The 13,864-nt window shown below is 37.1% G+C and overlaps 1 protein-coding gene across 1 annotated transcript in view; it reads right to left on the bottom strand.

The window, feature by feature from the left end:
* Positions 1-13,864, bottom strand: part of STPG2 (sperm tail PG-rich repeat containing 2) — a 268,987-nt gene that overhangs the window by 156,663 nt on the left and 98,460 nt on the right. The window lies entirely within an intron of this gene.

Below are 13,864 nucleotides of genomic sequence, written 5' to 3' on the forward strand. Positions count from 1 at the left end.
GCTTGACTAGACCCTTCCCCTTCTTTCCTCTCTTCTCCCCCACACCCCTCCCCACTCTGGTCACTGTCAATCTGTTCCTTGTTTCCATGCCTCTGGTTCTGTGTTTGCTCATTTGTTTTGTTTATTAGATTCCTGTATTAAGTGAGGTCATATGGTATTTTTCTTTCACCGCCTGGCTTATTTCACTAAGCATAATACTCTCCAGTTCCATCCATGTTGTCAAAAAAGGCAGGAGTTCCTTCCTTCTGCTGCATAGAATTTCATCATGCAAATGTTCCAAGGTTTTTTTGATCCATTCATCCACCAATGAGCACTTAGGTTGTTTCCAGCACTTGGCTATTGTAAATAGCACTGCTATCAACACAGGGGTGCATAAGTTCTTTTGAATCAGTGTTTCAGGATTCTTCAGGTATAATCCTAGCAGTGGAATCGTGGATCAAAAGGAAGGTCCATTTTTAGTTTTTTTTGAGGAAATTTCATACCCTTTTCCACAGTGGCTGCACCAGTCTGCATTCCCACCAACAGGGTGCTAGGGTCCCCTTTTCTCCACATCCTCAGCAATACTTGTTTGTTGATTTGTTAATGATGGCCATTCTGACCAGTGTGAGGCAATTTCTCACTGTGGTTTTAATTTGCATCTCTCTGGTGACTACTGATGTTGAGCATCCTTTCATACCCCTATGGTCTCTCTGTATATCCTCCTTGGAGAAGTGTCTGTTCAGGCCCTTTGCCCATTTTTCATTGGATTGTCTGTCTTCTTGGTGTTGAGTCATAAAAGTTTATATATTTTGGACATCAAATCCTTGTCCAAGTTATCATTGGCAAATATGTTTTCCTGTACAGTTGGCTCCCTTTTCATCTTGCTGATGTTTTCTTTTGCTGAGCAGGAACTTTTTAATTTGCTGTAGTCCCATTTTTTTCTTTCCTTTATTTCCCTTGCCCTGGGAGATGTATCAGCAAAAATATTGCTGTGTGAAATGTCTGAGATTTTACTGCCTATGTTTTCCTTTATGAATTTTATGGTGTCATGGCTTTCATTTAAGTCTTTTATCCATCTTGAGTTTATTCTCGCATATGATGTAAGTTGGTGTTCCAGTTTCATTTTTTTCCATGTCCCCGTCCAGTTCTCCCAACACCATTTGTTGAAGAGGCTATTTTCACTCCATTTTTGCTCCTTCCCCTTTTGTCAAATATTAATTGACCACAGAGACATGGGCTTATTTCTGGGCTCTCTGTGCTGTTCCATTGATCTTTAAGTCTGTTCTTATGCCAGTACCAGAATGTTTTGATTACCGTGGCCTTCTGATATAGTTTGACATCAAATATTGTGATTCCTCCAACTTTGTGCTTCTTTCTCAAGATTGCTGAGGCTATTCAGGGTCATTTTTGTTTCCATATAAACTTTTGAAGTATTTTTTCTAGAGATTTGAAAAATGTCATTGGTATTTTAATAAGGATTGCATTGAATCTATAAATTGCTTTGGGTAGTTTGGACATTTTAATGATGTTAATTCTCCCTTTCCATGAACATGGTCTCTGCTTCCATTTATTGTATCTTCCTTATTTTCTGTCTTCAGTGTTCTGTAGTTTTTCTGAGTCCAGGTCTTTTACCTCCTTGGTTAAGTTTATTCCTAAGTACTTTGCTTTTCTTGTTGCTGTAGTAAATGGGATTTTTTTTCTAGTTTCTAGCTCTGATATTTTATTGTTGGTGTACAGAAATGCCTTCAATTTCTTAACAGAGACTTTGTATCCTGCTATTTTGCTAAATTCACTTATTAGGTTGAGTAGTTTTTTTGGTGGAGTCTAAAGGGTTTTTTTTGTACACAATCATGTCGTCTGAAAATAATGACAGTTTTACATTTTTCTTTCAAATTTGGATGCCTTTTCTTTCTTTTTCTTTTCTTTTTTTATAATTTATTTATTCATTTTTTCTGTTATTGTTTATTTATTTATTTATTTTTAGAGAGAGGGGAAAGGAGATAGAGAGGGAGAGAAACATCACTGTGTGTTTGCCTCTCACTTGCGACCCCAACTGGGGACCTGGTGTGCAACCTATTCATGTGCCCTGACTGGGAATAGAACCAGTGACACTTGGCTTGCAGGCCAACACTCAATCCACTGAGCCACAGCAGCCAGGGGATGCCTCTTATCTCTTTTTCTTGTCTGATCGCCATGGCTAGAACTTCCCAAACTATGTTGAATAGAAGTGGAGAGAATGGACGTCCTTGTCTTGTTCCTGATCTTAGGGGGAAGGCCCATTGAGTAGGATGTTGGTGGCAGGTTTCTCATATATGGCCTTTATTATGTTGATGTATGATCCCTCTATTCCAAGTTTGCTGAGCAGTTTTATCATAAATGTGTGCTGAACTTTATCAGATGCTTTTTCAGCATCTATTGATATGATCATGTGATATTTGTCTTTCATTTGTGTACGTGGCATATTGCATTTATTGATTTGCATTCCTGGGGAGAATCCCATTTGATCGTGGTATATGATCTTTTTAATGTATTGTTGAATGCGGTTTGTCAATATTTTGTTGAGGATTTTAGCATCCATGTTCATCAGCGATATTGGCCTGTAGTTTTCTTATTTGTTGTTTTTTGATCTGGTTTTGGAATTAGGATAATACTGGCCTGATAGAAAGAGTTTTGGAGTATTCCCTCTTCTTGGATGTTTTGGAATAGTTTGAGAAGGATAGGAGTTAGTTCTTTTCTAAATGTCTTGTAAATTCGCCTGTGAAGCCATCCAGTCCAGGGCTTTTGTGTGCCAGGAATTTTTTTTTTTATTACTGCTTCAGTTTCAGTAGTTGTTATCAGTTTATTCAGGCTTTCTGCTTCTTCTTGATTCAGTTTTAGAAGATTATATGTTTCCAGAAATTCATCCATTTTACCCAGGTTGTCTAATTACTTGTCATATAGCTGTTTGTAGTAATTTCTTACAATCCTTTATATTTCTGTAGCATTAGTAGGGATTTCTCCTCGTTTGTTTTTGATTTTGTTTATTTGGGTTCTCTCTTTTTTTTTCTTGATGAGTCTGGTTAAAGGCTTGTCAATTTTGTTTATCTTTTCAAAGAATCAGCTCCTGGTTTTATCAATTCTCTAAACTGTTCTTTTAGTCTCTATGTCATTTAATTCTGCTCTGATCTTGATTATTTCCTTTTTTGTACTTGCTCTGGGCTTTGTTTGTTGTTGTTCCTCTAGTTCTTGTAGGTGGAGGGTTAGGTTGTTTATTTGACATTCTTCTGTCCTTTTTAGGTAGGCCTGTATTGTTATGAACTTCCCTCTCAGGACTGCCTTCTCTGTGTCCCATAGGTTTTGGGCTGTTGTGTGTTTATTTTTATTTGTTTCCAGAAACTTTTTGATTTCTTCTTTGATATCATTGGTAACTCATTCATTATTTAATAGCATGTTATTCAGTCTCCATAAATTTGGATGTTTTTGAGTTTTTTCCCTGAGATTGGATTCGAGTTTCAAGCCATTGTGATGTGAGAAGATGCTTGATATGATTTCAGTTTCCCCGAATTTGTTGAGACTTGTTTTGTGTCCTACCATTTGGTCTATATTTGAAAATGTTCCATGTGCATTTGAAAAGAATGTACATTTTCCTTCTTTGGGGTGAAAGGTTCTGTATATATCAATTAGGTCCATTTGATCTAGAGTGTTGTTCAATGTCTCAATATCCTTGGTATTTCTTTGCTTCAAAGATCTGTCCATTGTTGACAATGGAGTGTTAAAGTTCCTTACCATGAATGTGTTGCTGTCAATATCCTTCTTGAAGTCCTCCAAGATTTTCATTATATATTTGGGTGCTCCTATTTTGGGTGTGCATATATGTTTACAAGTGTCATATCTTCTTGATGGATTGTTCCCTTCAGCATTATGAAATGTCCTTTTTTGTCTCTTTTTATGGTCTTTGCTGTGAAATCTCTTTTGTCTGATATAAGTATTGCTACCCAGCTTTTTTTCATGTCCATTTGCTCAAACTCTTTTTTTCCCATCCCTTCACTTTCAGTCTGTGTAGATTTTTTGTTCTGAGGTGGGTCTCTTTTGGACAGCATATATGTATGTGAGTCATCGCCTACTACTCTCCCTAGTCCATTCACTTTGTTCTCAAAAACATCTAGCTTATATCTACCTCAAGGCCTGTGTACTTGCCATTCTCTTTGTTGGAATATTCTCCTAGATAGTTCTAGGGCTCACTCCTTCATTTCAATCAGGTCATTACTCAAGGTCACCTCCTCAATGTGTCATTTCCCATCCAATCTAAAATTTCATTGCCTCCCCCAAACAATTCCTGCTCCACTTTCCTACAGCTTTTTTAACCTACATTTTTTTTCCTACTCAAAATATAATTTTCTGCTATGTTGTAAGCTCCAAGATATTATCTTTTTGTTTTGTTCACTACTACATCTTTAGGGTAGAGAAGGGTACCTAGATCATAGTTAAATGTTTGTCAGGAGAATGGGTGAATAGACAAATGCATGCATTGAATCCTGTATTTTCACTGATCATATAATGAATTTAGAGGTGTTAATCTGGGAAAAGATGTGGCTCCAATTAAGAGCATTAGCCATTTCTAATTATAGTAAAATGTCTTAAAGTTCACATTTTAACAATAAGAATTTGAAAAAAAGTTCTCCAGGAGATATTTATACAGAAGTACCTCTTTTTATAATGAGTTAGAGTCCAAAAATTTATGCAAAGTCCATATTATCTTGTCTCAAATGAACACATCCATGTCATTATTTGGTGACTGACAGAAAACATGTATTTTGGCTATGGCATGGAAGATTGCTTTTATCTATGAACTTGGAGAAAGTTAAGTTTAGAAGAAAAGAAACTTCTGCATAATTCTGTTTATATAACCCTATGAAATATGTATCAAACTTAGAAATATGGAGAGAGCATACCTTCAAGTACACAATATTAATCTATTTTCTTGAATGTTATACCTATCTCTCTTCTCCCTATATAGACAGGTCGTCGTCATCGTCGGCAGCCGTCCATCTCGAGAGACGATGGTGTAGCTTCTTAAGAGTCTATCTGCACCGCCGAGAATGGTTGTGCAGTCCGACTCAGGAGTGACACGGTATCTGTCTCCTCCCGTGTTGAATCGACATCTTGCGATGACGCTGGAGTGTCCTCTCCAGTGAAGCTGAAGCTACAGAGCCTCGAGAGATGATGGTGTAGCTTCTTAAGAGTCTATCTGCACCGCCGAGAATGGCTGTGCAGTCCGACTCGGGAATGACACGGTATCTGTCTCCTCCCGTGTTGAATCGACATCTTGCGATGACGCTGGAGTGTCCTCTCCAGTGAAGCTGAAGCTACAGAGCCTGGGCAGGGTGATATGGAGGGTCTGCTGTTGCCCATGCAGCAGACCCCCCCTCTCTTCGCAGCTGAAGGATCCAAGGGAAAGACAGAGTCAATACAGCTTGGCTTCAGGTGCGCCGCAGGAGTTGCCGGTGTTGACTACAACGTCAAACCGCCTTAGGGACTCTGGCTCCGGATTTTCTGTCGGGGTTTACTCCCTTAGCCTTTCCCCTGAAGAGGTATGCCGCAAGGCAGCGGAGGTTTTTTGGAATCAGAGTTTTCCTTCTCTGATGTGCCCTGACTGGAAGATCGAACCAGCGACACTTAGCTCGCAGGCCGACGCTCAATCCACTGAGCCAAACCAGCCAGGGTATGGTAAAAATAACCAACTACTAGCATGCTAGGATTAATTTCCTACTGTTTTCAACAGTTGTATAAGTGGTCATTACTAACATTATAGTGGAAAACTTAAGTACAAAAAACAAGATAAGTGAATATAGTCTCAGGAAACTTATTTTCATAAAAGCAAAAATAAAACCTTGATCCTCTCAATGACTATTCCCTTTTCCTTTCCTTCCTTCTTTCCATAAAATTTATAATATCGCTGAACTTTGCTTCACTAAAATAAGACAGAGCAGTAAAATTAGGTCCTTGCTTAGGATTTAATAAGCAGATTTAAAATAAACTCCAGAATAGGATGTGAGACACTGACCACTGAAAGACAGGTCTCCATTTATGACTCTGTAATGGTAAAAAGACTGAGAAGACCAAACCCTAGGCACAGGATAAAAATGCTGTGATGCTTATACTGCTTTATCAAATTGTGATCAATAGACCACCTGCATTGACATCAACCTATTAAATATATAGCCTCCAAGTTTCTCAATCTGGCTATCAAATCCTGTTGGGTCCAGGAATCCACACTTTTAACAAGCCTCACAGACGATCCTCATGCACTGTAAGAGACTCAACCCCAAATGGGTAACTACTACAGCTTCTTCATGGAGAATATTCTGCCTTGGGAACAGAGGTTAAAGATTATTGGGGCAGATTGCTTATGAACAACCTAATAAAAATGGGCTTCTTTCTCTAAAAATTGTGGTATAATCATCCATTTGATCAGACGGTATGCAAAGATTAGGTAGAGTAGGGAAAGCGATAGTTTCACCTTTACTTCTCTAACTTGCAGTCACCATCAATGATGATTATTATTTTCATTAAAAATACTAAAAATCTTACTGTGTGCAAAGTACTAGTATACATTAATAAAGACGGTATTGGCTCTGCTTTTGAGAAGCTTGCACTAGGTTAGGGTTCTCAATCCAAGTTGTGCAAGAGAATTTTCTGGGGAGTTTTTCAAAATAAAAGTGCCTCATTCCACCTCAAATTAAAGCTGATGGAAATTAGGTCTAGGCATTATTAAATATTTTTTTAATTTATAAAAAATGGGCAAAGGAACTGAACAAACACTTCTCCAAAGAGGACATACAGAAGGTCCATAGACACATGAAAAAATGCTCAACATCACTAGCCATCAGAGAGATGCAAATAAAAACCACAATGAGATACCACTTTACACCAGTCAGAATGGCCATCACCAACAAATCAACAAACAACGAATGCTGGCAAGGATGTGGTGAAACGGGAACCCTACTGCACTGTTGGTGGGGATGCAGACTTGTGCAGCCACTATGGAAAACAGTATGGAATTACCTCAAAAAAATAAAAATGGAACTGCCTTTTGAACCAGCGATTCCACTGCTAGGATTATACCTGAAAATCCTAAAACCCTAATTCAAGAGAATTTATGCACCCCTATGTTCATAGCAGCACTGTTTACAATAGTTAAGTGCTGGAAACAGCCTAAGTGCCCATCTATAGATGAGTGGATCAAAAAACTGTGGTACATTTACACAATGGAATACTATGTAGCAGAAAGAAAGAAGGAACTCCTGCCATTTGCAACAACATGGATGAAACTAGGGAGAATTATGCTTAGTGAAATAAGCCAGGCAAAGAAAGAAAAATACCATATGATATCACCTAATACAGGAAACTAAAGAACAACATAAACAAATGAACTAAATAGGACAAGGAGCAGAATAGCAGTCAATAAGGGAGCGGGGGAGGGAGAGAAGGGGAATAAGTAAGCGAAGGGTTTAGTCAAGGAACGTGTATAAATGACTCATGGACATGGACAATGGGGAGGGATATGATTGTGGGAGAAGGAGTGGGCTGGGGGGGGCAATGGGGGAAAAATGGGACAACTGTAATTGAAAAACCAAAATATAAAATAAAATAAATGTTTTAAAATTTTTTAAAGCTTCCTGGTTGCTACTAATGTAAAATCAGTACTGAGGCCAAATCCAGTTTAAAACTCACAGTGCCATGCCTCACCCAGGTGCAATAACTTTCCACTGGTTGTATGACTTCCATTGCTCCCCAGAGTTACAGGAAGGATTTGACATGAAATCTATTGGACTTCATCATGCTGTGATGGAACCACAACTTACCTTGGGATCGGCCACCATCCAAACATCAGTCTTTTCTCCTCTGGTTGACATTTTAGCTGAGTGGGGAAGATTATCTGGAACTCTCTCCCCATTCTGTATGTAAACTTTTAATTAAATGCTCCATTTTCTCCCTGCCTTACTTTTAATTATAAAAAATTTAAAACACACACAAAAATAAATAATATAAAAACTCCCATATACCCATCACCCATGGTCAATAATCCTCAACTCATATCCAAATTTGTTTTCTAATACAACCATTTTTACCAATTCTCACACCAAAGATGTAGGAGGAAACTCTAAAATATCATTTAATTCCATCAATAAATACTCTGAAAAATAAGGAGTATACCACAAAACCTTTTTAACATAACCACAAAACCTTTAAAAAATTAACAATGATTTGACTCCTTAATTATTCAGGATTCAAATTATGACTGCCCCATGAATTTACATATATTAAACATATCTATAGTAATATAGAAATAAGTAAATATTACATATTTGTGTGCTTTAATCACAGCCAGTTAATATTCATTCTTACAAATGGTTAAACATTTTTAAGCCTCTTGTAATCGATGTACTTTTCCATCACTTTTATTTCATTTGATTTTTTTGGTAAAGAAGCTATGCTTTTTGTCCAATTTTTTTAGAATTTCCCATACTTTTTATTTTCCTGATTGAATACCTATGTGCCCATCCCTCATACTTCCTATAAACTAGCAGTTTGATATAAAGACTTTATCAGATTCCATTTCAATTTTCTTTGGGCAGGGGAGTACTGGGGAAAGGGACACGTTTACTTCATAGGTGGTGCTGCATACTTACACTAGGAAGCACGTAGAATAGCTGATTCTCTCATATTCTGCAATGTTAGCAGCCATAGATGGTTACTGACCAGATCTAGTAATTGATTAGGGGTTCCAAAATGATATTATAATTCTAAAATTCTTTCTCATTTATTGGCTGAAAAAGCACTTCCTTCATCAACTATTTAGTTGCTCTAAGATACAGTTCATGTAGGAAAAGCAAGAAATACATGTGGGTTTTTTCTTTTTTTTTACTCTTATTTACCAGATTCAAAGTATTAACTTGGGCTCTTGCATCTTACAACACTAATCAGTAAGCTTTTAAGTTCTAATTTTAAACCTGTGGATCTTAATATATTTAAATGATCTCAACCCAGTGGAGTTGTATTGCTCGTTAACGCCAAAATAATCCCATTGGGTCAATGAGAAGCTATTTGAATGAGACTCTGAAGTCTTTTGACATGACTCTAGCAGTTTTTCATAGCTTTCTCACTCTCTGATATGACAAGATGCTTCAAGTGCATCATATGCATTTCCTGCTCCTGACCTGTAATCAACCACTTCTCCAAGGAGCACTGATCCTTTTTAGTGGTGAATGTGATATTTATTGTAGAAACCCCAATCTGGAGTCTAGAAATACCCTCCATGTTTCTTATATCACCACTTTTCTCTTCTACATGTGTCCCCAAGTCCAGTGACTCATTTAATTTCTCCACCAACAGACCTCACATCTTGTCCTAGACTGGGAATGAGGAAGTTGACTCACTACTAGAGGATTTGCCTCTCATCTAGCTTATCATCAATCCTGATGTTTTCAGTTCCACCTGCCGCCTTCCAAAGTAATTGTTATTCCTGGACTTTTCAAGGTACTATAATGTGAACTGGCTTTCTTTTTGGCATCACCATATTAAGGTATTTACACAACACTTTTACCCATTCTACCATTTAACATTTATTCATCAGTTTTTATAGTTACAATTTGCCCATCAGTTTTCCGTCTTTAAAATCTGAAAATATTTTATCAATTATCATCTCCTTTCCTCCATTCTTCTTGTGTTGTATTGCACCTTTTTATTATCTTACCTATTAATTTAATGAGGCTTTGGGAGTGTTATGGGCTGAACTGTGTTCCCTTCAAATTCATAATGTTCAAGTCCAAACTCCCAGTATCTCAGAATGTAACCATACTTTGAGATAATGCCTTTAAAGAGGTAATTAGTCAAAATGAAGTCTTTCAGGTGGCCCTAATTCACTATAACTAGTACCTTTATAAGAAGAGGATATTTGGGCACAGATTGCTTAAGACTGAAGTAATCTGTAAAATGCTGTGTAAAAAGGGGGACCAATTACTCATATTTACTTTACTAGATTATCATGTAGTGCTCAGACTACTGAGTCATATCAAAGGCATCACCTAACACTATAAAGAGATTGATTGTGTCTTCACAATTCTAATTAAGAAAATCTATCTTCACTTATAAGTTGGTGAACACAATAAATTAGAATTTTTTCATACTCCTCTAAGAAGTGTATAGGGGATATGTTGGTGGGAATTAGAAAATAAGGTGTGAAAATAGGTTCAGGAGGACAGATGTATAAAAGTCCCTGAGCAGAAAAGGTTGTGGATCAAGTCATCAAGTAACGAAAGTACCAGATTAAGAACTTTCTCTGATTCTGTGTAATGGAATGTCAATATGAATTTCATGTGGATGAAAAGTAACAAAAAGGATGGAGAAATTCTGATTCCCTACATTGAGGATACTTGTGATTACCTAAGAACAAACAAGGAGCTTATCGTATCGGCAGCCGTCCGTCTCGAGAGACGATGGTGTAGCTTCTTAAGAGTCTATCTGCACCGCCGAGAATGGCTGTGCAGTCCGACTCGGGAGTGACACGGTATCTGTCTCCTCCTGTGTTGAATCGACATCTTGCGATGATGCTGGAGTGTCCTCTCCAGTGAAGCTGAAGCTACAGAGCCTGGGCAGGGTGATATGGAGGGTCTGCTGTTGCCCATGCAGCAGACCCCCCCTCTCTTCGCAGCTGAAGGGTCCAAGGGAAAGACGGAGTCAATACAGCTTGGCTTCAGGTGCGCCGCAGGAGTTGCCGGTGTTGACTACAACATCAAACCGCCTTAGGGAATCCGGCTCCGGATTTTCTGTCGGGGTTTACTCCCTTAGCCTTTCCCCTGAAGAGGTATGCCGCAAGGCAGCGGAGGTTTTTTGGAGTCAGAGTTTTCCTTCTCTGATGTGCCCTGACTGGAAGATCGAACCAGTGACACTTAGCTCGCAGGCCGACGCTCAGTCCACTGAGCCAAACCAGCCAGGGAGCTTAATACTCAAAACAAGGAGCTTAATACTCAAAATAAAGGAGATTCCTTATCTATAACCTCAATAGTAGTGTTTCTTAAAGTCTGGCACCTATTCACTCCTTCATGGGTAATCTATGAGCATGAAGATCATCGATTTTAAGTAATTATTAAAATATGTTTCTTAGTTTTCATGATAACAAAAAAACATAGTATTTTTAAATCATCAATAAAATATGTTTTATTTCAATAAGAAGGAGAACATTGCTTACAGTCTCACCACAGTAACTTTATGAAACTCAATGGTGGATAGCTTGATTTATAATTTAGATAATATTTTTTATAAGAAATTTCAAATTCATAATCATAGAACATTATAAATGACATCAAGTTTAGGAACTGTCAGATAAGTCTGGATACTCACATTAAACACAAATGGCCCAGAAATTGTGGAGAGATGGCTCACTGAAGACCACTTTCAGGGCTCTAATAGATAACGAGTTCTAACATTTTATAGCCAAAAGCTAGAAGGTTGAATGTTTCAACTTGGAAAACAATAGTAAGTATATTTCTAATCAGCTCTTGTTTTTAGTCCTGGAAAGTATTTCTTCATGATCTGTGGCAACATTTGGATGTGGTTATATATTAGCTAAATAATACATCATCGGTTTCCTCCTCAAATATATTAAAAAAGACGTAGAGCTAAGAAAAGGTCCAAATGTCTGTCTCAAGCTATTTGTATTGCAGTTTGTCTTTTAAAATCCTGAGAAAATAGCCTCAACGTTAAAAAGTACAGTATTTTGGCTTAGAAACAATGAGTTCAGACCACCGAAGAAGCTAAGATATGCCATTTGAAGAAAAGTGCATGAAAAATAATGTCTTTACTGGCATTAAACTTATATTTTATTTCAATAGTTCACATGAAAATCTGCTCATTTGTCAACATTCTTACTCCAGTGTGATGAAACAGTTGTATCCATTACTCATTTCTTCACTATCCATATTTAAAATACACATATACACTGACTGCAATTTAAATATATTCATGTTTTTTACTTTTTATATTAAATCCAATATAAAATTATAAAGCATACTGTTGATTATCAGTTGTTTTCTCTAAACAAAGCAGAGTATCGATTGCCACTCAGGTGGAATCGCTTATTTACATAACACTGTTCTATGCTATGTGAAATGTTTGCTGCTATGCATTGCTGAATCCAATGCAAGTTTTCAAGTCTACATGTTCCATACAATTAAATCAAGGATGCATGACTTCTTCTTTTGCTTGAGTTTTCAAAGATAAATATAACTAAATGTTGCAAAATTCTTCATCATATATATATGTAGCACACATAAGCAAGGGTCAATTCATATTCTTCAAATCAGTAGTTTAACACAAGCATAAACCAAAATATCTTACATGTTTGGACAGATATTAGTACATGTTTATAGGTCCTCTTATATACATATGCTATTGATATTATATGACATTTGATTTTATCATTTAATGAAGGAATTTCACTTTTACTGTCCTTTCAGCATAATTACTGTCACTGACTTTTCAGCTCATTTTATAAGAATATCAGGTAGAAATGCATTTGTCCACAAACATCAACAAACTCATGTTGCCTTTAAAAATAAAGTTTTATTTGTCTCATAAAGCAAGAAGTCCAAAAATAGGTTATGGAAGCATGGATTTAGTGGCTCAATAATATCAGTACCCAAGTTTTTGAGGTTCTCTTGAACATTTTCTCATTTTTCTACATAATAGTCATAAAATGACTACTACAAATTCAATGACTACATCTACATTCCAGAAAATACAAGGACAAAAAGAAAAGGCCAGTGAGTAAAAGGCTGTCCTTTATTATTAGGAGGTTATTTTACAGCTGATTTTTTAATTGACTATTAAGTTGGACTTCAACTGAATTTGAGAATTAATTGATATAGCAAGAAAGCTATTTTGTATGCCAGCAAGGTTATGTTTCCATGCCTTTTCCAGCTTCTAAAGGCTGTCCTCATTCCCTGGTTGATGGCACTACATCATTGCCAACATCTGCATCCATTATCACATTGCTCTCTCCCTCTGCTTCTGTTGTCACATTGCCTTCTCTGCCTTGACATTTCTCTGCCCTTCTTAAAGCACTCTTGTGATTATAGTAGCACATCTGAATAATCCAGGGTAATATCTCTATATCAAAATCCTTAACTTAATCTCATCTATAAAGTCTCTTTTATTATGTTAAGTAACATATTCACAGGTTCCAGGAATTAGGATTTAGACATCTTTGGGAATATGTTACAGTTTCCACTTCAGTCAGCCCTCTGGTTGCAAAGATTCACATCCTTCCCACACTCAAAATGCATTCACCCCTTCCCAACATTTCCAAAAGTCTCAGCCTATTACAACAGCAGCTCAAAGTATGAAATATCATCACCTCAAAAGTCCCAAATTGCATCATCTAAATCATATGAATCAGGCATTGATAAGACTCTGAATATGTTCCATATGGGGCAACAATCCTCACCATCTGTGGACTTCTGAAACTAGAAAACAAATTATCTCCCAAAATGCAATAGTAGTACACTAAACATAGGCATTTACATTCAACGAGGGAGAAAATAAAAGAAGAAAACAAAAGTGAATCATCCCAAGCAATTTCAGATTTCTGGTGGGAAAACTCCATAAGATCTCAAGCCCTGAGAATAACCCCCTTGGCTCACAGCTTTACCCTTGGGACCAAAGTTCTGCCCTCCAAGTCAACCTTCCTTTTTCATGAAGAGTAGCTTATGCTTCCAGTTCAGTAGGGTTTTTTCATTTGTTTGTTTTTTTAAGTATATTTTATTAATTATGTTGTTACAGTAGTCCCAATATTCTTCCCTTTGTTCCCCTCTGCCCAGTACCCCCCCTTCCCTCCAGCAATCCC

This window comes from Furipterus horrens, unplaced genomic scaffold, assembly GCF_987537825.1.
Source record: "Furipterus horrens unplaced genomic scaffold, mFurHor1.1.pri manual_scaffold_2, whole genome shotgun sequence".
In the NCBI taxonomy this organism is placed as follows: domain Eukaryota; kingdom Metazoa; phylum Chordata; class Mammalia; order Chiroptera; family Furipteridae; genus Furipterus; species Furipterus horrens.